This window comes from Bos taurus, chromosome 23 (genome assembly GCF_002263795.3).
Source record: "Bos taurus isolate L1 Dominette 01449 registration number 42190680 breed Hereford chromosome 23, ARS-UCD2.0, whole genome shotgun sequence".
In the NCBI taxonomy this organism is placed as follows: domain Eukaryota; kingdom Metazoa; phylum Chordata; class Mammalia; order Artiodactyla; family Bovidae; genus Bos; species Bos taurus.
Window position 1 is genome coordinate 44,883,823 of NC_037350.1, and position 26,466 is coordinate 44,910,288.

The following is a 26,466-nucleotide window of genomic DNA, read 5'->3' on the forward strand; positions in this document are numbered from 1 at the left end:
ATCAAGAGGGAGGGGTCATATGTATACCTATGGCTGATTCATGTTGATACTTGGCAGAAACCAACAAAATTCTGTAAAGCAATTATCCTTCAATTTAAAAATAGAGATAATTGAGTCTCAGTGACTTATTAAATATCTTACTCAAGGTCAGACAATGGAACTAGATCTGAGAACCAGCAGATTGGCTAGGTGGTGGACTAGGATGAGTCAAAGCATTTTCACTTGGCTTGTTTTATAAAGCTGTATTTGTATTTTTATTAATTTTTTTTCTCATAAATCTGGGAACCTAACATTCATTTGTGCTTGATTGCATATCAAAGACACGGGCTGAATAGGTTAATGCCCAAAGCAGAGAGTGATGGCCAGATTTGTCTTAGTTTTGTTTCTTCATCCTTAAGGCTAGCATTTGGTTTTAGGTGAGGGAAAGATGAGTTCCTGACAATAAACAGCAGTTTAATCAAGACTTATAATGAGGGCTCACCAGCCGGTTAAGGCAAGCAGCCTTCACTAGATTTGCCTGCTCTCAGTGAGTCCCTCTGGGTAGCTGTGACTCTGGGCTGGAGGGGAGTCACAGAGCTGAGGTCCCTGCAAAGGGAAGCCAGCCTGCACGCATTTCCAAGAGTGTCCTGCTGCTGACTGGCGCCACGGTCACCCACTTGGGGCATTTTGAAGCAGCCTCAAATAAGCTTGCAACATCAGGGTTAGAGAAGAAGGTGGGCTAAGAGTCAAGGACACAGCACAAGTTTTAGATTTAGGTTTTAAAACCTGGGAAACTCTTATTTTTCTTTTTTATAAAGAAAAACAGAAGTTTGCAGTCTCCTTTCATTACCCACCGGTGCTTCTGAGCCATGAACTTTCCCCCACTTCGGAAACTTCTCTGGAAAATGCATTTCATGCTTCTCTACTTCAGTAAAAACCCTTGACTGAATTGTTACAAAACAGGAGACTTGGCCCAGGGAGTGTGAGAAATCTCCCGACGCGGCAAAGCCAGTTGGCATCCTTGAAGCCCTGTGTGCTCCGACCCCTGGTTTACCTGTCTTCTTGGACTGTGACCTTCTTCCAGCAGAAGGGGGTTCTGACTGTTCCCATGCCAGGGGGCCAGGAGGAGGCGGTCACAGCACATACATCACTTTCTCAGACACACTGAAGGGTGTCTCTTCGGATGAGGGGGGCTGACCTGACTTCAGGGCTCCGAGCTCACCAATACGTGAGACACAATCTTCAGAGAATTCGCAGAGCAAATCTCTCTGAAAGCCTCAACTTGGATTTTTGCTCTTATAAGGCTATGCCTGCATTATTGGCAACCCACTCCAGTGTTCCTGCCTAGAGAATCCCACGGACACAGGAGCCCGGTGGGCTACCGTCCAGAGAGTCGGGAGTCGCAGAGTCAGACACGACTGAAGCGACTTAGCTCACAAAGCACACACAAGGCGGTGCCTGCATCATTATTAGCTTCTCGCTGCTCTTACACAAATGGGATAAGCCTCCTCTTTCTCCGCTGGTACAGACTTTTACCCAACAGTCCTTATATAGATCCTTAGCCAGCCAGTTTCCTGTTCTCCAGCACTGGGGTTTCTGAACTTAATCTCTTTTCTCAAGCTCTCACCCTGTTCTTTACTCCTTCACTCTCAGAAGATGATCCAAATTCTTCTTTCCTTAAGAAAAGGGAGTATTTTCAATAAGAATTCATTGGGCACCTGCTATAAAGCAGGAAGTATGCTGTTTGGGGAACATAAAGACAAATAAGTCATGAACTCTACCCTGGAGGGGCTTATAGCTGGATAAGGAAAAGTCACTCAGTCAAGTCACTCAGATCACTTGACTGAGCGACTGAACTGAATTGATGTGACATGTGGGATCTTAGTTTCCTGACCAGGGATCAAACCCAAGCCTCTTGCACTGGAAGCTTGGAATCTTAGCCACTTTACTGCCAGGGGAGTGCCTCACTGTCATTTTTTAAAATCAGACCCTGACTATTTCTTTTTCTGGTCTGTTGGATAGCCCCAATAATGAAGACTCTGCTTTATGTCTCTTTTTATTTCACTTTATCTTTCATGGCATTTCACAAATTACATTTCTAGAATACAGATTCTTTTTTGAAAAAAAAAATAATTCCTTAAAATAAAAATTGATGATTTTCCACTGCCTGCACTAAAATTCAAATTTTGACGTAGCACTCAGGACAGTGTGTCCTTGGCCGCCAGTTTTCTTTTTGAAACTCCCTTCTTTCCTTCTCATTCCACGTACATCATCTGATGTAGCCCTGTGTGATCACAGCGTGCTGCCCTGCCTCCCCAAACTTGCCTTGAATTCTTACACCTCCCAGGACCTACTGTGGTTTCTTCTCTACCTAGAAATGGCTTGTGCACTTGTCAAAATCGTATTCATGCTTCTGAGCCCAGCTTAAGTGTTACCATCTCTGTGAAGTCTTCCCAGACCTCCTTTTCTCCTGGAAGATCAGTGGGTGTCCCCTCTGTGTTCTCATACCAGAAAAGTGAAAGTGAAGTCACTCAGTTGTGTCCAACTCTTTGCGACCCCATGGACTACAGCCCACCAGGCTCCTCTCTCCATGGGATTTTCCAGGCAAGGGTACTGGAGTGGGTTGCCATTTCCTTCTCCAGAGGGATCTTCCAAACCCAGGGATCGAACCCGGGTCCCCCACATTGCAGGCAGATGCTTTACATCTGAGCCACTGGGGAAGCCTCTCTCTCTCTTTCTCTCTCTTAATACCAGGGTGGTTCCCAGACCTGGCTGTGCACTAGAATCAATTGAGAAGCTTTAAAAAGATCCCGAAGCCTCAGCCTTACCTCATACCTTATACCAGAATATATGAGGGAAAGCTCTGTGCATTTGTAGGTTTTGAAATCTGATCTCAGGTGCTCAGAATTTGATAAGTTCAGATATTTATTCAAGATTCAATAATTCACAGGTTACTAACGGTCATCAAGGAGAACAAGATTCACTTTATTCTGGGTTAGCCTGATTCTCGGACAAGGAATTACTTTCCTCATCAGTTAGATTGTCTCCAGGGTCTCTGTCTTTATTTCCGAAACAGACATTCTTTGAAAGACCAAAGAAGACAACGGATGAAGTGGCCTGCTGTGATATTCTCATCTTGGGAAAATTACAGAGGTAATTCAGAATAAAGTTGGGATGTCCCATTTTCTGTTCTGTGGTTGTAACATTTTAAATCTCCTCTCTTCCAGGCACACGTGTGTGTCAGAATCTCTCCAGTTCTGCCAAGTCCAACTGCCATCGTACCCATGCTGCTGCTGCTGCTAAGTCGCTTCAGTCGTGTCCGACTCTGTGCGACCCCATAGACGGCAGCCCACCAGGCTCCCCCGTCCCTGGGATTCTCCAGGCAAGAACACTGGAGCGGGTTGCCATTTCCTTCTCCAATGCATGAAAGTGAAAAGTTAAAGGGAAGTCGCTCAGTCGTGTCCAACTCTTCTCGACCCCAGGGACTGCAGCCTACCAGGCTCCTCCATCCATGGGATTTTCTAGGCAAGAGTACTGGAGTGGGGTGCCATGGCCTAGACAAGACTAAATAAATTGAGATGAAGTGTTCCCTTGCACCACTAAACTGGGGTCTGAAGGTAAGTCTGCTGAATAAATTGTAAAAGATAGTATAATGTTTGTAAGTGAAATATTGTCAATACTCACAGTGAATTTTTTTTATAGTTCAGACGGGAAGTATCACAACAACTTACAGTGTGTCTCAGAACATGAAAAAGGTTCTCATTTGAGAACCAGAGCAATAAGTTTGCTATTACAGATTGGACTGGAAAGCATCAAAGTAATAGAATTGTTTTCTTGGAGGTTTAAATTCATTGAATAACATTTAACTATGATCTGTAGGAGTTTTAAATTCTAGAACTCTTCCCTGTGTCACCAAGCCCAGCTATCGTTCTGATCCTCGGGGATGTGAAATGCTAACATATCTGTATGTTCCGTGATTGGGTAGACCAGAGCTCTGCACTTCTCCCCACACACACCTGCCCTTTGCAAGGATGTGCACACACCACACACGCGTGTACAGATACGTATGCCCACACCGCCACCGCTGGTCTGTCCACAGCCCGGGTCTAGATGAAACTCTGACTTTTAAGGTTGCTGTTTTCTTTGGCTTTTAAATCATGATCTTACTGTGGAATCCAAAACTCAGACAAACGTGATGCCAGCGGAAGTCACAGCAGGATCGTTTGCGGAGGTTGGATATCTTTAAATTAAAGAAAACAAAAAACAGTGAGAGTGGGTCCTTAAAAACCAACATTTTATAACCTGAGTCATGCTCATGTTTTTGCTCCTTTGCTTAGAAAAAAAACAGTATCTCAGAGCTGACCTAAAACCTGGCTAGTGGTGCACGGCACGGTAGGGGATGGGCTGTGCACACCAAGGGGCATGAAGGAGGGTCCTCCTGCCCTTGGGGTCTGGGCGAGGCTGAAGTCCTGAGGTTCTGGAGGACGATCCTTCTCACTCATACAGAAAACATGTCCATAAGAACAGTGTATCTAAAATAATTTTATTTAAAACTTTTTTAAGGTTCACTGTTCTGAACTCTAAAAATGAGCAGAAGTGACTACCCCTGCCGCCAGTCCCCTACTGGCAAAGCTGCCTCTTAACTATCAAGGCTCAGTTGAATTCAGTGGTTCTCAGCATGCGGTCCCCAGGCCAGCAGCAGCATCACTCCAGAACTTTTTAGAAAATCATATTCTCCAGCCCTTCCCCAGGCTTGGTGGCTCAGATGGTAAAGAATCCACCCGCAATGCAGCAGACCTGGGTTCGATCCCTGGGTCGGGAAGATCCCCTGGAGAGGGAATGGCAGCCCACTCCAGTATTCTTGCCTGGAGAATCCCATGGACAGGGGAACCTGGGGGCTACAGTGCATGGGGTCGCAGAGTCAGACATGACTGAGGGAGTAACTCTTTCACTAGCACCCCAGATTTGCCCAATCAGAAACTCTGGGAGTAGGACCCAGAAATGGGTGCTTTGACTGGGTTTCTAGGTGGTGCTGAGGCAGGCTCAAGTTGAGGACCACTGGCTTCAAACAATTCACTCTATGAAGAACCAGCAGGTTGAATATAAGTCAACCATTCGCCATTGCTTACTGGTAACATAGAAAAACCAATAGGGTCTCTAGAGTATTTGAGCCTTTTCCTAACATTTTTGTCATGTCAAAGAAAAGGGGGTAATGCAGGTATGGAGAAAAACATGTTTTTCAGCCAAGTCCCATTGATGTAAAAAGTGAAAAGTTGAGTGTCACATATAGGCACAAAAATAAACCCACTTAGATCTTCCTTTTGTTCCTTCCAATAAGAGATAGAACATGTTTAATTTGCTTTTTTTCCCAACTAACTATGAAGAACAAAAGACAAAGCCAGGGAAAATAACCGTTTTCTGTTGTGGTTAATTAAAGAGAGATAGCAGACTCTACAGAAGAACTCATTTTCTTGAAGGGCAGAGGCTTTCTCTATACTTCTTTATGTACCTAGTGCACTAGAGGATAGTTGGGTGGCATCACCGACTCAATGGACATGAGTCTGAGCAAACTCCAGGAGATAGTGAAGGACAGGGAAGCCTGGCGTGCTGAAGTCCATGGGGTTACAAAGAGCTGGACACGATTTAGTGACTGAACAAAGCACATTCCTTAATCTGAAATAGGGGTCTAATAACTATTCATTAAAATTGAGGGGAAAAGCAAATAGGAGAAAAGAAAAAGGAGTAAAAAGATAAAAATAGAAAAGCATCACAGGGAGAAATATAAACTTGAGAGACAAAGAAACATCTACCAGAGAAGGAAGATGCCAGGGGGAAATCAAAGAAAGTGGCAGAGGTAAAAAGCGAAGTGACAGTTCCCTGAGAAACAGAGAACTCACCTGACTTACCAGTTATATGAATAAGGCTCATGAACTTCAGAGGCAATGATCTGGCTGCTCAGGCATGCAACATTTTCCCCTTTAAAAACTGCTTCTAAAACTCTTTGTCCCAAGATGCTGGCCAAGTTTCAAGGACCAAGGAGCAGACTCTTAGGGACACAGCGTGTGTACTAAGTCACTTCAGTCGTGTCTGACTCTGTGTGACCCCATGGACTATAGCCCGCTAGGCTCCTCTATCCATGGGATTCTCCAGGCAAGAATACTGGAGTGGGGTTGCCATGCCCTCCTCCAGAACCCTCCGACCCAGGGATCAAAAATGCGACTCCTGAGGCTTGTGCATTGGCAGGTGGGTTCTTTAGGTAGAATCCAGCACCACCTGGGATTTTTACCTGAAGAAGGAACACCTTCCGTCAAGAAGAGATACTTGGATCTGAGATGAGTGGCTTATGAGGTAGTGATCTCCCCGTCACAAGGTATTCAAGCCAAGGAGTCCAGGTAGCTGCAAGGAGTACTACAGATGCTGTATCAGAAGAAGGGGGGACTTCCCTGGTGGTCCAGTAGCTGAGACTCTGAGTTCCCCATGCAGGGGGCCCAGGTTCGATCCCTGATCAGGGAACTAGATCCCACATGTCGCAACTAAGAGTTTCACAGACTGCGACAAAGGTCAGAGATCCCACGTGCTGTGACTGAGGTCCTGTGCAGCCAGATGGAAAAAAAAGAAAAAAAAATTTTTTTTAAAGAAGAAGGGGAAGGGAGAGGTTGATTCTTTTAAAATCTTGAACTTTATTGAGCATATTTCTCAGAGTTCCACCTCACAGCTGCTGTTTCACAGATAGTAAGCGTGGGAAATATGGCTCAGTAGACCAAGGCCTGTGAATTCTCAACTTGAACCAAAATTCACCTTCACCTCTTCACCCGTCGCTACCCTATTTCACACTTGGTTTCATCTCCACAATGAGAATATGTCCTCACAGCAGATAGTGCAGATAACTGAGAAAAGCAGTTCTGAGAACTTAAAAAAAAATGCAAATGTTCAGTAATTACCCTTTAAAATGTGAGAACAGTGCTTTAGAGCAGTAACTGAATAGTTCAGTCATAAGCAGAGTTGGCCTCAGGGGAAAACATAATCCGACTTAAGAGTTGGCAGGAGACGTGGTACCCACTCCCAAGGAGGGACCTACTTATTCGAGAAAAGATGTCAGAAATCCTGAGCTACCACATGAAAGCAGGAGCTGGTGGCCACTTCTTCCAAGTCAGAGATGGTGATCCAGCCCTGGAAAATGGCAGTTTCTGCAGTTAGTTTTCCCCTTTGGGAAAGCACCAGCACCTCCACACTGCTGATCTGGATACTGGCCTTGGACTTTCCATAATGGGCAATAAACAAGAGAGAACCACGAGGAAAAGCAACCTGTGCGTCCACCGTCCTTAGACATCGAGGCTTATGTCACTATGGTGGCGGTGCTTTAGTCGCTCAGTTGTGTCCCGCTCCTCTCGACCCTATGACTGTGGCCCACCAGCCTCCTCTGTCCATGAGATTTTCAGGCAAGACTATTGGAGTGGGTTGCCATTTCCTTCTCCAGGGGATCTTCCCTATCCAGGGATTGAACCAGCTACTCCTGCACTGGCAGACGGATTCTTAACCAACAGAGCCATTTTACAGTTGCTCAAACCCACAGAATGTACAGCAGCAAAGGTGAGCCCTGACTCGAACCTTGGCCATTGGGTGATGGCGCTGAGTCCATGTAGGTTCATCAGCCGTAACCGATGTAGCGCTCTTCATTCAGTCCAGCATTTTGCATGATGTACTCTGCATGTAAGTTAGATAAGCAGGGTTATTTAATCTGCTTCGATCATGCCCAATTCTTTGTGACCCAATGGACTGTAGCCCTTCAGACTCCTCTGTCCATGGGATTCTCCAGGCAAGAATACTAGAGGGGATTACCATGCCCTTCCCAACCCAGGGATGAAACCCATGTCTCTTATGTCTCCTGCATTGGCAGGGTGGTTCTTTACCACTAGTGCCACCTGGGAAGCCCTCCTTCTTTCATTGCTGATGGTCAAAAAATATTTATTATAGGTATACATCTATGCACACCTATTCATATATTGGAAAGAGTGAGATACATGTCGTGTGATGGTAAAATGCATGAATTCTAGAGTAAAACTGCTGGTGTTCCAATACCCCGACCAGCTGTGTACTCTGGGCCAGGTGCTTTGCCACTTTCTGACTCATTTCCTGCTTGTACAACAGGTATACTCAGAGTGTAATAGTTAAGAATGTTTTTGGAACGTTTTAGGCACTTTGCAAGAATTAGCCAATACAGTTGTACCAATAAAGGTAGAACTCTTGAGTAATATTTCTCATTCGGTGCCTGTTGGCGGGAACAATGAACATTTAGTGGAAAGGAGACAGAGATCAAAACTGAGATAGATTTACAGACCAATTAGCTTCTTTTCTGCTCCATGCCCATAGATTTCCCAATCCCCCCTCAGCTATATCAGTGAGGATAGTGGGCCAAAAGAGCTTCCTGAAATGAACCAGTTTTACACTCTCCATAAAACACCACTTCTTGAGGATCAGACATAACCCTCCATTTCATAAGCTCGTCATGAAAGGGAATCTGAGCCTTTCCTGTTTTAATTAGAAGTGCTGATTCCATACACCCATGTTTATAGCAGCATTATTCACAAAAGCCAAAAGAAGCAATCCAAGTCTTCATAGCAGATCAGTGGATGATCAAAATGTGGTATATGCATAAATGAAACACTATTCAGCCTTTAAAAGGAAATTCTAACACAAGCTGTATAATATAGACAGACCTTGAGGGCGCGATGCTAAGTGAAATAAGCCATTCACAAAAGGACAAATGCTTAAAACGTGTATAATATCGTATAAGAAACGAATCGCCAGTCCAAGTTCGATGCAGGATACAGGAAGCTTGGGGCTAGTGCACTGGGATGACCCAGAGGGATGGTACGGGGAGGGACGTGGGAGGGGGGTTCAGGATGGGAAACACATGTACACCCGTGGCGGATGCATGTTGATGTATGGCAAAACCAATACAATATTGTAAAGTAAAAAATAATACTAATAAAATTTTTTTTTAAAAAGGACAAATGCTGTATGATTCCACTTATGTAAGATACCTAGGGGAGTGACCTTCAGAGACAGAACACAGAAGAGTGGTTTCCACCGCTGGGGGAGACAGGAAATGGGAGTTATTGTTTAATGATACAGAGTTTCAGTTTTGCAAAATAAAGAGAGTTCTGGGGACTGCTTGCACAGCATCGTGAGTGTACTTAAAACGACTGAACTTAAAAGTGATTTAAAAGTGTACTTAAAAGTGATTAAGATGGTGAATTTTACGTTACCCATATTTTGCCACTTTTAAAACATTTTTTAAAATACTGACTTCAATCAAACCACGACAGCTACCGTGGTGGCCACCAGTTGGGGAAGGGTGTGCTGTTGTTCCTGATCTATAAGACCCGATGAAATTGTTAATGCTTTTTCCTGTCAGCAGCCAATCTCACTGATAGGCTGCAGCTGCTGTCTGTGCGCTCCAGTCCAAACAAGAGTCCGGGCCACCCGCTTCTGGCCTGTGATTCTTTCCTAGGGGAGCTACAAATATGACTCTTAAGTTAAAAGGTATGCATGGGGCACATGCATGCCTGTATCCCCAGGTGGGCACCCTGTTGAACCCCTACACATATGGGAGAGTAGGCCAGTACTAAAAGAGTCCATCCAGGTCAGCCGTGTTGGATCACACAATTGTCAGATGTAATGTCTGTGTTTCTGATGCCATCGTTGAAGCTCTAGGTAACGTCCCACGGTCTCTGGGATTGCACTCTGGGCTTCCCTGGTGGCTCAGTTAGTAAAGAATCTGCCTGCAGTGCCAGAGACCTGGGGGGTTCGACCCCTGGGTTGGGAAGATCCCCTGGAGAAGGGAATGGCAACCCACTCCAGTATTCTTGCCTGGAGAATCCCATGGACCAAGGAGTCTGGTGGGCTATAGTCCATGGCTATAGACCTGGTAGGTGAGAATCCGCCAAGAGTTGGACATGACTGAGCGACTCACACTTTTTGCACTCTGCATGAATGTCAGGTCTGCATGGGAGCTGTTTCCCTGCAAGCAGGGAATGCTTGAGTTTCTTCGTGAATTAAGACCACTTAGATTTCTGTGACAAGTGGTTTCTATATGAGTCTTTTAGATTAGACCTTCTGCCTATCGATTCTTTTAAAATGTATTAGAATTTCACAAGTATATGTGAATTACGTATCTTTTATTTTTCCGGGTTGGAAAGGAGATGGGCAAAGGACAAACATTTCATGTTTCATCACGAACAAGAACTACTTTCAGGTCCAGCATGCTGATTAACTAATATGATTATCCTTCATAACAGCAGCATGATATAAAGAAGATTTCATTTATTTTATTCATAATTATAATAAATTCTCTGTGCTTCCTTTTCTGATTGCTTACACACTTCCTCATGTATGTTAGTGTGTATGAGACAAAGTGTGTGTGTGGTATATTTTGTGACATCCTGAAATTTGAAACAAGGGCAGCTCACATGACTGAAAGAGCAGAGACTTTGCTTCTGAGACCTCTGACACCTACTCCTGCAAGCTTCTATCAAAAAGTCAGCTGTCAAATAGCTTATAGAAAATAGGCTTTTCAGAACATAAAAAGCAACATGACCACATTTTACCCTGAATGTCTCTTGATTCAAGCTCTCTTGAGAAATAGAGGCCAAGGGCCACCTGTTACTGGAAAGAGACCAGCTGACCTCTGACCAGACTGCTGCTGGGGAGGTCTAACCACATCTGTGAGTTCCATCAACATCTCCCTTCCTTGGCCCATTAAGAAACTGGGGCAGAACTCAGGAGGAGAAGCTGCTTTCACAAGTCTGAGATGAAAGAGCCGCTGGGATCCAATGGTGATAACAAGGACTGACTCTCTTCCGTGCAGTCCTAAGAGCTGACATGTCCTTGGCCTTCCAAAATGTTGCTTCCAGAATACCAACCCGTCAGGACCCTGGGGAGAAACCACCACAAACGGTGAGACCACTGGCTGTGATCTGTGGGTCTTGGTGATAAAAGCAAAGTGACTCTTCTTCTCTCTCAGCCCCCAGACTCTCAGGTACGGTAGGACACTGTCAAGACTGAGCCTGTGGGCTAAGAGAACTTGGATGGCCTGACTCTGAAGCCCAAGCTGACCTCGGCAGGAACTGTCTTTGCAGAGAACACAGACTCCTGAAAGAAGGGGGAACAAGAGCTTTAAACCAAGTTTGACTTTTGCATTCCATCAGAAACAGGTGTTTGCTTTGGTGGAAGAGAGAGTTCACAGAGGGATTTCATGCATAGCTAAGAGCAATGGTGGAATTTTTCGGATGTCATAGCTGGGATCGACTTATATCATCAGGGCATTGTCACTCCAGTGGCTTTCTACAAGCAAGACATTAAACACGTGTGTGTGTGCCTGTGTGTACACAATACTTGAAGCTGGTCAAATCAGCACCCACCATTTCTCCAGCATTCTTGGGTATATTTCCAATATTAAGGCACTTCTCTTATCCTCTGGTTATAGTAACCCAAGTTACTTTATTCACAACATCTCCTTTGATTTTCATCACAATGCTATGAGATAGGCATTGTCTCCATTATATAGATGGGAAAACTGATGCTTAGAAAGTTTGTGGAACATCCTGAGGGGACATAACCAGGAAGTGCCAGAGATGGGATTTGATTTTGATTTCGCCCCCGATTCTGCTCCCACAGATCCCACAAGATAAACAGCACACGTTGCATGTTATATTAGCTGCAGAGTCAGTAAAAATTCCCGGGTGACCATCTGCAAAGCCCGTTCATTCACCTTCCTCTCCTCGGCCGAGCTGACCCACAAGTACCAAGTGTGGCAGGGCCTCCCTTGTCTCCTCACCGAGTGTCCCTCTGCCTCTGTTGCTTTCAGTCTTTTCCAAGATTAACATCTGACCTACCTTCTTTCCATGACCTGGATGGTCAACCCTCCCAACAACGAGTCCTGAGTGATAGAATCTGGTGAAATGACCTCACCATCTTTCCTAGTAGAATGGCTATCCTTCTGCGGACTTCTGAAGAGGCACCATTCATGCAGCCATAACTAACTGCCCAGTCTTCTGTTTAACCAGAGTTCCGAGACATCAGATCCTCTTGACAGCTGCATAGAAGTAGGAAAAAGTCAGTTTAGCTGTTGGTCATCAACTCACTCTTTCTATTCTCTCCCAGATTTCTTTATTCTTTATCTTCTAGCTCTTCAGCTGTCTGCCTTCTTTAAGAAACTGCACTGGGTTGCTCTCTTCGAGATGATAGGTAAATAGAGGGGTGAGTAGATGGGAAGATAGGTAGATATATGATTGATAGATAGGTAGGTAGACAGAATATAGGTAGGATCTAGATCGGTAGACTATATATGGGTATGTACTGTATGTGTACATATACTATTGATTTGGGTTCCCCAGAAGCAGATTCTGAGATAAGTGTCCACATGCAGGAAGGAAACACTAGGGTGAGGATGAAGCCATGCGAAACAGGAAAGAGAAGAAAACTAAAGGAGACTAATCAGGCAACTTCTTATTGAAGGCAAGTGGCACTTGATTTCTCTGGGGACCCTGGGAGACTCTAAGACTTCCAGTCTCTCAAGCTCCACCCCAAATCTCCTGAATCAGAACATGAATTTTTAACAATATCCCCTAGTGGTAGAGTTTATAGAGCACTGGAGCAGAATATGCCTCAAAATTAAACTAACGACGGGGCAGGGAAGTTGTGAGATTTATCCTTCCGCTCTCCTATTTGACGTGGGTTGTGGGCAGTTTCTGGGGGTTTTCGTTCTCTGGCATTTCTGGCTTAGTCTTTGTATTGTTGGAATGATCAGACTCCAGTGGCTAGAAAAAGTCCTCAGACAGAGAATTAAGTGTATTAGCAGTAAGCAGTCCTTGGCACATATAGTTATTACTAGTTCAGCTATGATTCAGATGTATATAAATGTGATATTAAAGTTGAGATTGAATTGCAATAATAACAACTTCCATGAGTGTAATACCGATCCAATGTTAACGATGCATTAGGTAGATTGAAGTCAGCAAGATTACATCTGGGCTTTTATTTGAAATAAAGCAGTTAATTTACCTAGCAGAGAAATACCATTATCACAATTAACTTTAGAAGCACTAAAATAAATCCGTATTATTTTTTTCTCAGAGTTATTTGAGGCTTTTTAAAGTAGGCCATGAGTGAGGTCAGGAAATGGGCTCCATCTTTCATTTACTTATTATAATTCCTAATATTAACCCCCAGGAGGGGTTGGGAGGAAGGCAACCAGTGTTCTTCACTGCAGTACAAAACAGTGCACCACACATATCCTGGAATATGTTCAAGAGCTGAAATTATGGTGGAAAAAAAAAGACTTGACTCCTATTATAACGTTAAACACAGTAAAGACATTTGGATGACATCCAGAAAAATCCATCACTGCTCCCGGACACAATAAAGTAACTACAATAAAGTGATTTCAAGGGAAATGTTAGTTCTCTTACCCATCACTTGCATTTTAAGGGGATATTAGGGTATTTCATATCACACAAGGAAAAACTAAAAAAAAATCAGGATGCATCAAAAGTTTCTAAATCAGCTTGGAAAAAATTAGAATAATAACCTCTTATTAATTCAAACTGTGATGTTGGAGAAGACTGTTGAGAGTCTCTTGGACTGCAAGGAGATCCAACTAGTCCATCCTATAGGAAATCAATCCTGAATATTCATTAGAAGGACTGACACTGAAGCTGAAACTCCAAAACTTAGGCCACCTGATGTGAAGAAACGACTCATTGAAAAAGATCCTCATGCTGAAAGGTTGAAGGCATGAGGAGAAGGGGACCACAGAGGACGAGATGGTTGGATGGCATCACCGAGTCAGTGGACTTGAGTTTGAGCAAACTCCAGGAGATGGTGAAGGACAGGAAAGCCTGGCATGCTTCTGTCCGTGGGATCGCAAAGAGTCAGACACGACTGAGCAACTGAACAACAACAGTAATTACTAGAAACAACAGACTTAAACAAAAATCCTAAATAAGGATTTTGTGTTCAAATAATAGCTATAAAAAGGTATGAATCCAAAATTCTGTATTTCATAGGATGTATTCATTATGAGCTCCAATTACAAGCTTAACATGAACTTAAATAAAATTTACAACAAAAATGAATGAGCAGCATATCCTGTTCTACATTTTTTTGCTCAATATGACACCAAGTGAATTTTAATATATGATAAAATTAAACTCATTATTTATTAACCAAGTACCAAAATGGAAAAAACCTTTCATTTAGAAAATAAAAAGTTGATGCACAGAGTATATTCTTGAGTAATGAAACCCTACAGAAAATATTCTTATACCTGCTTCTCTCCTCTCGGTCTCCCTTCTGTCTGCCCTTTAGCATTAGCAGCAAAACCAATTTTGTATCTAATAAGTCTCTCTTGAATCCACCAAGCACGTAACTTTCTGTACACTTCCTCGCGCTACAAAAAAAACTGCCTTTTTTAGAATAAAGTCTAGTGAAATTCTGCTTTTGCTGACATCTTCTCTTTCTCTTTATAAGCAGTTCCTGCTCTGTCCAGCCAAGACACTGAAGAAGACATCAGTGGCTTTAAATCGTATATTTATTTATAGTGTGGTTGACAGACTCATTGGTGTTAGAAAGAAATGTTCTGCCAAATTTGACAATTCACTCCTTACTCTAATCCAAATTTCAGTTTAAAAAAAGAACCCACAGTGTGGAATGTCCATTTGGATTGAGGAAGAGGGTATTTTCTTCAAAGAAATAAAATGATTTCCCTTTTCCCCAAAGTCTGTGTAGGAAACAGCTTGTAGAGGCGTTGAGATGAGTCTGCTGAGGGCAGACTGGGCTGCTCACCAGCAAAGGACTCACTGCTGAGACTGAAGTTAAGAAGAGTGCACACTGGGATGGGTCTTTGGGGGTGAGAACAGATGTGTGAACACCAAAGGTCCAAAGCTGAATGGTATGTATCAAAAACTAACTGGATTCTGAACCAGTCCTGTCTAACAGAGGTGTAATGAGAGCTACAAAAGTCATTGTCAATGGTCTGTAGCCTCATTAAAATAGTAGAAAGAGGGACTTCCCTCATGGTCCAGTGATTAAGACTCCATGCTTCCAATGCAGGGAGCCCGGGTTTGATCCCTGGTTGAGCTTCCCTGGTGGCTCAGACAGTAAAGAATCTGCCAGCAATGCTGGAGTCTTGGGTTCAGTGCCTGGGCTGGGAAAACCCCCTGGAGGAGGGCATGGCAACCCACTCCAGTATTCTTACCTGGAGAATCCCCAAGGACAGTGGAGCCTGGTGGGCTACAGTCCATGGGGTTGCAGAGTCAGACATGACTGAGTGACTAAGTACCCAGGGAACTAGGTCCCACAGGCCAAAACTAAGAGTTGGCTAAAGATACTACAGGCCGCAAACTAAGACATAACAAATATTAAAAAAAAAAAAATAGAAACCAAGTTCATTTAAATAGTGTATTTTAAACCCAATATGTTCAAAATGATATCATTCCTAAAAATGGATGAGATGTGTTTTTTTGCATACTAACTTTTCAAAGTGAAGGGCAAGTGTTATCCTCACAGCACATTTCAAGGGTCCCAAAGTCACTTGTCACTAGTTGCCACTGTGCTGGCCAGCCCAAGTCCAAACAATTCTAAAATACAGAACCTCTGAGAGCCAGATCAGAAGGACTAGGTGAAATCATAAAGCCAGACTACATTCTTATTATCATGCGATCTGACCTCGTTCATTTATACTTAGAACTCCAGCAACCTAAGAGGCTTTTCCTGCAGTGCAGGCAGCTTCTTTACCATCTGAGCCACCAGGGAAGCCCATTATTTTGTCATCCAACTCGATTTCACATCAACACACGTTATGCGCTGCATACCCTCCCCTACACATATAACCCGGCAGTATCTTATCCTGCAACCCCTGGGAATCTCTTTAAATTAGGAAAGTACTTTAATTCTGACTGGCTTTTCAGAACAAAAAGCAGTGTTGGTACATTTGGGTTAAAAGTGTGATCTGCCTAAGGTACAGAAAAACCGTTATGTCAAAGCTTCATCTAGGTTTTTGTGTGGCCAGAGCAAGGACTTCAAAAAGCGAATAGTTCTGTTACTTGAAAAAGTGATATATGTTAGGGCTCATTTTTAATGTACCGTGGGCCTCTGGTCAAGTTGTGGAATAAAGAAGGAGACAGAGGCCAGCCTGCCACTTCAGTGCATTGTAATGTATGTCACTCAGCAGTCTGAGCACACTTTGCTGTAATTAGAAAAACGTTTCTCATCCTTAACATGGATCTTGATTGCAGTATTTCTGACACTTAATGTCTCTCCTGAGACAGGAGTTACTTCTGAGATGACTCAGAAATAATAAGGCATGTTTGCACATAATACTACCGGGGAAATCTCAAAGAGTGCTGAACTTGGAGAGCCAAGATTTATCCTGGACTGTCTTCAGGAAACCCCCCACCTCCCAGCGAGAGTCTGGGAGAGACTTAAGTTGAGAAATGTCTTGCTTCAAGGGTTGTCCAAGGAATCGTACTGCTTGAGTGTAGACATGAGTAGGGAGATCATTCTAGGACATAATTGCTACCAGTGTGGAGGGACGGCTTTCTCCAAGGGTCAGTGAAGAGTCACACCCTACTGGTTTGAAGAAGGAAGCCCACCTCACAGAGAGGTAAAAGCCAAGGTTCAGGAGCCAATGCTGAGCACACTGTGTGTCTGGGAAAGGTTTAACTTTCTGAGTGATTTTCTCATGAACTATTGGAAGAGCTTTGTGAAGGACACACTGTTAATTTCCCTTCCTCTATTTCTTTATAGTTTTTCTTTGTCTTTATTTTTTTTACTTTGTTTATTTATTTTTTGCCTGCACTGGGTCTTCGTTGCTTTGCACAGGCTTTTCTCTGGTTGCAGCAAGCAGGGGCTGCTCTCTAGTTACGGTGTGTGGGCTTTTCACTGCAGTGACTTCTCCTGTTGCGGAGCATGGGTTCTAGGGCACTCGGGCTTAAGTAGTTGGGGCACACAGGCTCAGTAATTGTGGCTCGAAGGCTCTAGAGAACCGGCTCAGCAGTTGTGACACACAGGCTTAGTTGCTCTGTGGCACGTGGAATCTTCCTGGACCAGGCATTGAACCCTGCTTTGGCAGATGGATTCTTATCCACTGAGCCACCTGGGAAGTCCCTCTTTTACAGCTTTGCAATAACAGTTTTGTGTGATAGAATAAAAGCAGAACTAGCTATATAATTGCAGGACAAGTGCAAAATGAAAATGCAGGAACCCTTGTTAAAAATTAACAAGAACTCCAACAGAATGTGGTATACACTTATAATCAAATATCATTCAGTCTTAAAAATGAAGGAAATTCTGACACATGGTCAGTAGCTAGCAGCAGAATACTAAAGACCAAAGAAAAATTTTAAAGCAGTCAGAATTAAAAAGTAAATTACTTACAAAGGACCAATAATTAGACTAGCAAAACTCTTATTAGCATTAGTAAAGCCCCCAAAACAATAGCAAAATGACTTTATGTATTGGGAGAATATAGTCATCAACCTGGAAGGTTCTATCTAGCTAAATTATTATCAAGACTAAAGGTGAAGTAAAGACAAGTTCAAACAAACTGAGCCTGAGAAAGCTTATAACTCAGGGTCTTTCTATCACTGAAAAAACTACAAAAGGATGCGCATCAGTAGGAAGAAAACAAAGGCAGGAAGGGGGACTGACACACAGCTATTTTGTAGTTTCTCATTCTATCCCCATAACTTTTCATATTGTCTATTTCCCTTTTTCTCTGTGCTGCGACAGAGGATGAGATGGTTGGATGGCATCACCAAGTCCCTAGACATGAGTTTGAGTAAGTTCCAGGAGTTGGTGAGGGCCAGGGAGGCCTGGCGTGCTGCAGTCCATGAGGTCACAAACAGCTGGACACAATTGAATGACTGAACTGAACTGAACAATGAAAATGGGGGTATATATGGGCTTCCCTGGTGGCTCAGATGGTAAAGAATCTGCCTGCAATATGGGAGACCTGGCTTCAATCCCTGGGTTGGGAAGATCCCCTGAAGGAGGAAATGGCAACCAACTCTAGTTTTCTTGCATGGAGAATCCCATGGACAGAGGAGCCTGGAGGGCTACAGTCCATGGGATTGCAAAGAGTCAGATATGACTGAGCGACTAAGCATGGCACACACATACCTTCTCAAATCAGTATTTTCATTTTCTGTGGATAAAGACCCAGAAGTGGAATTGCTGGATCATAAGTTCGTTCCATTCTTAATTTTTTGAGGAACCCTCATATTGTTGTCTTTAGTGGCTGCCCCAAGTTATGTCCCATCAACAGTGCACGAGGGTTCCCTTTCCCCTGCACCCTCACCAACCCATTATTTCTTGTCTTCTTGATAATAGCCATTCTGTTAAGTATGAGATAATATCTCACTGTGGTTCTGATTTGCTTTTACATAATGATTAGTGATATTGATCACCTTTTCATGTACCTGTTGGCCCTCAGTATGCCTTCGTTGGGAAAATGTCTACTCAGATCCTCTGCCCATTTAAAAAAATAAATGTATTTCTTTGTTTGGCTGCACTGGGTCTTAGTTGTGATATGTGGGTTCCCGAGCTCACAGGCTCAGTAGGTACAGTGCATGGGCTTACTTGCCCCATGGCATGTGGGATCTTCCTTCCCCAACCAGGGATTGAAACTCATCCCCTGCTTTGGAATGCCAATTCTTAACCACTGGACCACCAGGAAGTCCCTGCCCAGGTTTTAATTGGTTTTTTGTTTGTTTGGAGTTTCTTTGCTACTGAATTGTATGAGTTCTTTATACATTTTGGATACTAGCTCCTTAGTAGATACATGATTTGCAATATTTTCTCTCGCTTAGCAGGTTGTCTTTTCACTTTGTTGTTGGTTTCCTTTTCTGTGCAGAAGCTTTTTAGTTTGATGTAGTCTCATTTGCTTATTTCTACTTTTATTTCCTTGGCTTTTCATGCCAAATCCAAAAAGCCATTGCCAGGACTAATGCCGAAGAGCTTATCACCTATGTTTTCTTCTAGGAATTTTAGTTTCAGGTCTTACATTCATGTCTTTAATCCATTTTGAGTTAACTTCTGAGTATGGTGTAAGATAGAGGCCCACTTTCATTCTTTAGCTGTCCAGTTTTCCTAGCACCATTTATTGAATATCCAACTGCTTCTTCAAAAGACTTGAAGCAGCTAGGAATAACCTAGAAATATAGCCAAAGATTTATTACCTGACATATGTATTTTATACCCTTGTGTACGTTCCTAATTTTCCTTCAATCAGAGGGAGATTATTGAGTGACTTACACGCTACAGGACTAAATAATGAGGAAAGAAATCGTAGATCTTGTATATGGTTTCCACTGTCTAGACTTGCTTATTTTAGATCCATCTAATGCATGAAGGATAATGGGACATTTTCCAAGACTGGGAAGAGCAACACGTAAGTGGAGCTGACGTCATAGTCCTTCTCGTGTTAGGAAATTTCCCATCATTGTTCCAAGAAAGCAAACGCTTGGGAACCACACTGCAGGAAATGAATGGTTTCACATAAACGCTCATTTGCCCTGCTGTCTGCAGTGTCATAAAATGTTTTATAATGATGGCATCTCCTGCTCAGTCTCATCCCTTCTTGAGAAAAGTTTGATTCTTTTTAGAGAATGAATTGGTGACTGGGGATTTACATTTTCTCTTGGAGAGAAATGTTTCTCCATGTTTGTGAAAAGTTATACTAACAATAACTGATGCTGAATGTTAGGCATTAGGCTGATGTTTCCAGCACACTTAACTGCTTTTGGTAGGAATCAAGGAGGTCTTATATGTTCTTTCCATCCAACGAGGCTATAGGTGCTTCTGTTATCACCCAAAAGTATCCAAATAACCTACCAGGAGCAGTGACATGTGGCCCACTGACTCTGCATAGAACTGGATGCCCTGTTATAACACATGTTTGAATTCCACAGCCTCTCAGCTGACCACCTGGATGCCTAAAAACAGCCAGGAATTCCTAACTGACCTGGAGTTCAGTGTCCTGGCCATGCCTGAGGATCAAGAATTCAGGATATGGGGTTCCAACACAGTGCATTGCACCACAGAGAACACGGTTGAGCAATCCGGTGGATGGCCTTAAGCCAGCCATTGATTTATGGCCAAGAATGCATTTCTGTTTCTGGTGACAGAAAAGCAGCTCTAAGATCCATTCTGGTTGACCACAGTAGCTGTTCTGATCAGAGCAGGCATCGTGAATTGAGTTGGTTTGGTTAATTCCCTGCTATTCCCTGCATATGGGGCTCCCCTGGTAGTGCAGTACTAAAGAATCTGCTTGCAGTGCAGGAAACGCATGTTCAATCCTGGGTCAGGCAGATCCCCTGGAGAAGGAAATGGCAACCCACTCTGGTACTCTTGCCTGGAAAATTCCATGGACAGGGGAGCCTGGCGAGCAACAGTCTATGGGCTCGCAAAAAGTTAGATGTGACTGAGCATGCCCGCAAGCAGTATAGTACATATACAAGCTCTGTCTACTAAGACAACACTGAATCTGTAATTTCTTCAAAGTTTACAGTAGGTTATAAGAAAATAAAAGACTAGAATCAAGTGCCTAGGCTCTGTATCAGGTTACTCAAAGATTACAAGGAATTCCTCAGAATTTAAGGGAAGCAGCAAAGTCTATTCCAATAGACAGCTACAGATTTGATTTTGATCAAGAGTTTACTCATTTAGTTTGATTCAGTTTGACCTTTGAAGCCTTATTGTGAGCTAGACATTAAGCTACAGAGCAGAAATAAATGGTTCCACATCCTGAGTTTCACTAGCTCACTATACCTAGTGATTATAGAAAAGAAGTTAACATATTTCAACAGATTGCTTTGTCATTTGCTACTCTTTGGTGGGTCAGAATAGAATTGCTCATAGCATATACATGCTGGTTTTTTGTTCTCGAAGTCAGAATATACGGTAATTATAACAGATGATAACTTGTGTATAAGTTATGGTGCCAATAAGTGGTATCTAGATCCTTCAGTTTTAATATACTTCACATGACCACTTTCTCCTACACTGGGGGAAAAAAAGCAGAGCTTTTCTCTACCAGTCCTACTTTTTAGAATATGATTAAGAAGCTGGATTTTACCCTCAAACCTGCTTAGCTGAGCGATATTTATCTGCAGGATAGAAAACTCCAGACTTCTCAGTGGTGATAAGGAAAAAGTGGGGAAAGTTAGAGCAAGTGAGAAAGAAAGAAACCAAAGAAAACAAAACTTTAGCTCCAGAAGAAAAGACAAAGGAAGTTTGGAAATTTAGAAAGAGGAAAGAAAGCAAAAGAAATGATGGACCAAACACTGTTAGGAAAAATATTGTTTTAGTCTGAATAGCAGGCTGATTTACTATAATCCTTCATTTCTTTGCTTATATACCCAAAATAGGATTCAACTTAGCTTCAAGTAAATGACATCAAACACCAAAAACACCGAATGACTCATAAGATAGAAAATCAGTTGAATGAGCTACAAAAAATAGACCCAAGTTTATTTTTAGAATTTAATAGAGCAGTTTCATTTTCCTCTAATAACATGTCAGAATATACAATGGCATTCTCTAAGGTCTAAAAATATATACTTAAATATATTTTATATGTAAAAATATGATTTAGCATGGTGCTCTCCTCTTGTGAATTTTTTTTTTTTTTTAGTTAAGTGCATAGAACATTACAAAACCACTCACAAAGCCATCTAACCATGATTCTTGAGAAAGACGAATAGGGAATGATTGTGTATCATATTAGGATGAATTACAGAACTGGAGTAGGAAAGATGGTATTAGAGACGGTGTTTCTCACCTTAGTATTTTCTGGGTCTTCAGAAGGTCATTGTCCACACCCCCAGCTGTGGTCCATTGTAATGGCGGTCACATTTTAATGGGCCCTATTTTATTGAGTCTGTGTTTCATTTCTCCACCAGTGCCTTTCTCACTTGACTTTTAGCTTGTAGTCATTCACCACATAAAAATGCCAGAGCTAATAAGATGATTGGATGAAAATGCAGAATAATAACCATGTAATATGAAATATGCCGTAAATGTGGTGTACACATATTATATACTATGGCAAAACCTTGGTAATTGCCTGTCTGGTTTAATTTTCAGCTGAGTAAAGGGAAAAAAATCTGAGGTTGTGCTATCTTTTGCTCTATTATTCTTATTACAAATATCTGAATTGGTCAGGGAACCACAGAAATCCATCGCTCCAGTTTTATAGCTTTCAAAGTTTTTGGAATTGGAGGCTAACCTAAGGTAAAACATTTACTCAAGCACAGCTCTCCAGAGTTCTGTGACTTTTCTCATCAGAAATGAATTTCAAGTTAACCTTTAAATAATAAGAAACAAGAGTTTCCTATGCAATTGTGGGGTAGCCAAACCCCAGGGTAGGAATGGGGGCAGGACCCAGGGCAAGGACATGGTGTTCTCACTCACCCTTGTTTGTGATGGCTGTAAACACAAATGAACTTCTTGGATCTTGGAATCTTGCTGGGGGGGTCTCTGTACAGAGAAAGAAGTGTCATGATTTGGGAGTGGAGGGTGGACGGTGACGGTAAAATCTTGGGCAAAATTCCAATGTCTACCAATTCCAGCCTCTCTGTTCTCTGTCCTTTGTAGCCTCTGTCTTCCAGCTTAAAGCCTGAGCAAAGCTTGCCTTAGAAGGCACTTCAAGCCTCTGAACTAGGGAATTGATCCTCAGATTTCTACAAACATCCAGGGAGGTTGCCAGGTGCTAGGGATCCCGGGATTAATAACTCCAAGTCCCTGTGTGCAGGTAATTCAAAGTCTGACAGAGAAGTTTGTACTAGCTTCCCAAGGCTGTGGTTAACCAAGTACCACAAACAGGGTGACTTGGACAACAGAAATTTCCTTCCTCCCCGTTCTGCAGGCTGGAACACTGAGATCGAGGTGCCCGCGGGGTTGGTTCTTCCTGAGGGCTGGGAGCGCTTCACAGGTGGCACTAGTGGTAAGGGAACCCCCCTGCCAATGCAGGAGGCCCAGGAGACTCAGGTTCAGTCCCCGGGTCGGGAAGATCCCCTGGAGGATGGCACAGCAAGTCACTCCAGTATTGTCTGGAGAACCCCATGGACAGAGGAGCCTGGAGGGCTTCAGTCCACGGGGTCGCAATGAGTCAGACACGACTAAGTAACTCACACACACACACACACACGCACAGGCTGGGAGGGAGAATCTGTTCCGTTATTTCCTCCTGCTTCCAGCAGCCTCAGGCATTCCTTGTCTTGTTGGTAGTGCTCTCCCGTGTCTCCACATTACCTCCCTTCACGTGTGTCTGTCTCTGTGGCCAAGTTTCCCCTTTTTATAAGGACATCAGTCATATTGGATTTGGGCCCAACTTAATGACCTCATCTTTTTTTTTCTTTTTTCTTCTATCTTTTGGCTGCCCTGCAGGGCACATGGGATCTTAGTTCCCCAACCAGGGATCGAACCCACACCCCCTACACTGGCAGCATGGAGTCTTTCGTCTCAATGATTCCAGCCACGTTTGAGGCCCCAGTCTGACTTGGAGGTTCATGCTGAACACCGAGCGGCTCCCTAGTCTTTGCCCAGCAAACTACCCCCCACCCCCCACCACGTCCTTCCCTCCTTCCCTGCACCCCGGCCCTACTTTGTGTCAACAACTTAACTCCCTGTTCCAAGAATTTCACTGAAAAACACCTTTCACTTAGCAAGCATTTTCTACGCCTGTTGGTCTAGGCTCTACTCCTGGAGCTCAGCATATACCCTTGTCTTCAATGAGAAGCTCAGCCCAGTGAAGGACAGTAAAGAGTAAAACTCAGAGGAATAGAGCTTTTGGTAGAAGCCACCATGGGGTGATATTGGTTGGGGGGTGAGGGGCGGTGTAGAATCAGCCCTGAATTCAGCTTCAGGTGAAGAAGAGAGCAGGGAAGGCTTCATGTAGGAGGGGACACCTGAGCTGAGTCTTGACATACATGCAGTAGGGTTTATTCAGGTGATTATGTAGAAGCAGAAAAGACATGCAGTGTGGTGGAAAAGGATATTGGGACAGATAAAAAGACAAAAGGAGAATACATAAAAAGATGCTCAGTAAATGCTACAATTATTAGGTGAATAAAGAGAAAAGAGGGACTTCCCTATAGCACAAACACTAAAGAATCTTCATGCAGTGCAGGACACCAGGGTTCAATCCCTGGATCAGGAAGGTCCTCTGGAGAAGGGAATGGTAGTCCACCCAAGTGTTCTTGCCTGGAGAATTCCATGGACAGAAAAGCCTGGCAGGCTACGGTTCATGGAGTTGCAAAGAGTCGGATACGACTGAGCGACTAACACACAAAGAGAAAAGGAGAGTAGTGTGCTTGAAAGAGGTGGGTTTGAGCCATTTTCTTTTCAAAAATAGACAGCTTGTCTTGGTCAGCTTGGGCTACTATAAGAAAATACCATAGCTTGGGCACCTTAAACAGCAGACGTTTATTTCTCATAGCTCTGGAGACTGGGAAGTTCAAGATCAAGTTGCTGGAGTGTTTGGTATCTAGTAGGGCTCTCTTCGGAGAAGGCAATGGAAACCCACTCCAGTACTCTTGCCTGGAAAATCCCATGGATGTAGGAGCCTGGTAGGCTGCAGTCCATGAGGTTGCACAGAGTCGGACACAACTGAGCGACTTCACTTTCACTTTTCACTTTCATGCATTGGGGAAGGAAATGGCAACCCACTCCAGTATTCTTGCCTGGAGAATCCCAGGGACGGGGGAGCCTGGTGGGCTGCCATTTATGGGGTCGCACAGAGTCGGACACGACTGAAGCGACTTAGCAGCAGCAGCAGCAGCAGCTGGGCTCTCTTCCTGGCTTGCAGAGGGCTGCCTTCTTGCTGTGTCCTCAGATGATGGAGAAGTAGTCTCTTCTCATAAGGGCACTAATCCCACCATAGGGGTTCCACCCTCAGGATGTCAGCTAAACCAAACCACCTCTTTAGGTCCCACCTCCACATACTGGGTAAACCAACCCAATACCATCACCTTGGGGATTAGGGAGTCAACATACCAATTCAGAGACACACAAACATCTAGTCCATAGCCCAGCTCTTGCTGATATTGGGAGGAGAAGGAATATGTGGTGCAGAAGAAACTGACTGACACCTTCCTCCAGCCAAGCCCCAATGCCAGTGGACGTGAGCACAGAAAACCATAAGATTCCTGTGGTTTGGCTCAGTCAGACCTATGATCAGTTACCAGGGCTCTCATGGTGGCTCATCACTCAGTGTAAGTGTAGACCTATTCAAGACAGTCTTTTATTATTAATATCTAGCCCTACAAACTGGGGTTTCTCAGAAACCCACAGATTTGCCCAGCTCAGGGCTGCAGAAAGGGGACGCAGTTCTTCCCCAGCCGGGGCGTTAACAATCTCAGCTAGACGGGAGCATTGTTGGGTTTCCTCCCCAGCCATCACGGGTTTGTGACCGCTCTTGCTCCAGCACTGTGGTCATCTGACGTCAGGGGGTCCCCCAGAAGCCTATGTCTAATGCTAATTTAAGACAGGAAGCCTATTCCATGTGACTTCCTTCACCTCAGCACAGAACTCCTTATGCCCTGACACCTTAAAATGCACACGCAACCCTCAGGTAAGTGTGAAGTTTCACCAGGTTGTCCAATAAACCACAAAGCTTAAGCAAGATTACAACTAGGGCTGAAATTTTTGAGTCTGTAAGAAAGTATGGTGAGAATATAGGTCTCATCAGTTACCTAATCATCTGTGTGTTTTTATAAACAAAACTTCGGTGTTCCTTTAACGTCGTGTGGATATCAGGAAGGAAGCAGCTGATGTCATGTGTTTTCCTAAAAGGCATCAAGAGTGTTGACGAGGTCTTAAGCTGGAGAAAAACACTGGTATAGGTGCGATTTGCCATCCTCTAGTATGAGCTGTGCTGGTAGGAAGGAGGAATTGGTTAGAAAAAGACGCAGTGTACACAGGAGAATCTATGTGTCAAAGAACAAGGTCAGTAATGAAGCAATGTGTCTGACCTAGGATCATACTAGCAATGTGTCATACTAGGATCCTGGGTCACTGAGCAATTGTGTTCCCTCTTCTCTGAGTCCCATCTGTCTTTTTCCAACCTCCCTGCTCCTGGTTTGTGGGCTGAGCTAAGTCCCTGTCCTGCACCAGTCATCATCACCCAGAGAGTCTAAAGACGAATACCCTGAGGGCTCGGTTTCCATCCTGGGGTGGGAGAAGAGGGCTGGCATTTCACAGCTCAGGCTCTGAGATTCCACAGCCTCTGAGCGTAAAGGGGAGATGTTTACAACTGCTGTCTGGCTTGAAGGCTGGGGTGTTTCTCTGAGATGTGTTTGATAAAACCAGGATTCTGCCTTTGAGACAGAAAACAATCACATGTTGTTTTTCATAAGAAGGAAATGTATTCCTCTTCTTTCCACATTCAGCTTTGGTTATTGAGAAGGGTCATTTATAGTGTTG

General features: G+C 43.6%; 1 long non-coding RNA gene across 7 annotated transcripts; it reads right to left on the bottom strand.

Moving 5' to 3' along the window:
- Positions 1–2,886: 2,886 nt before the first annotated feature.
- Positions 2,887–23,313, bottom strand: LOC101906324 (uncharacterized). Of its 7 annotated transcripts, XR_003032154.2 has the most exons (5): positions 21,824–23,313; positions 7,588–12,076; positions 7,058–7,149; positions 6,266–6,570; positions 2,887–4,219 (listed from the first exon to the last, which is right to left on the bottom strand). It is a non-coding gene; the product is annotated as an uncharacterized lncRNA (long non-coding RNA). The 7 variants fall into 7 exon arrangements; XR_003032153.2 differs by having other exon boundaries at positions 6,266–12,076; positions 21,824–22,521; positions 23,196–23,313; XR_009492592.1 differs by having other exon boundaries at positions 6,266–12,076; positions 21,824–22,000; positions 22,456–23,313.
- Positions 23,314–26,466: the final 3,153 nt, after the last annotated feature.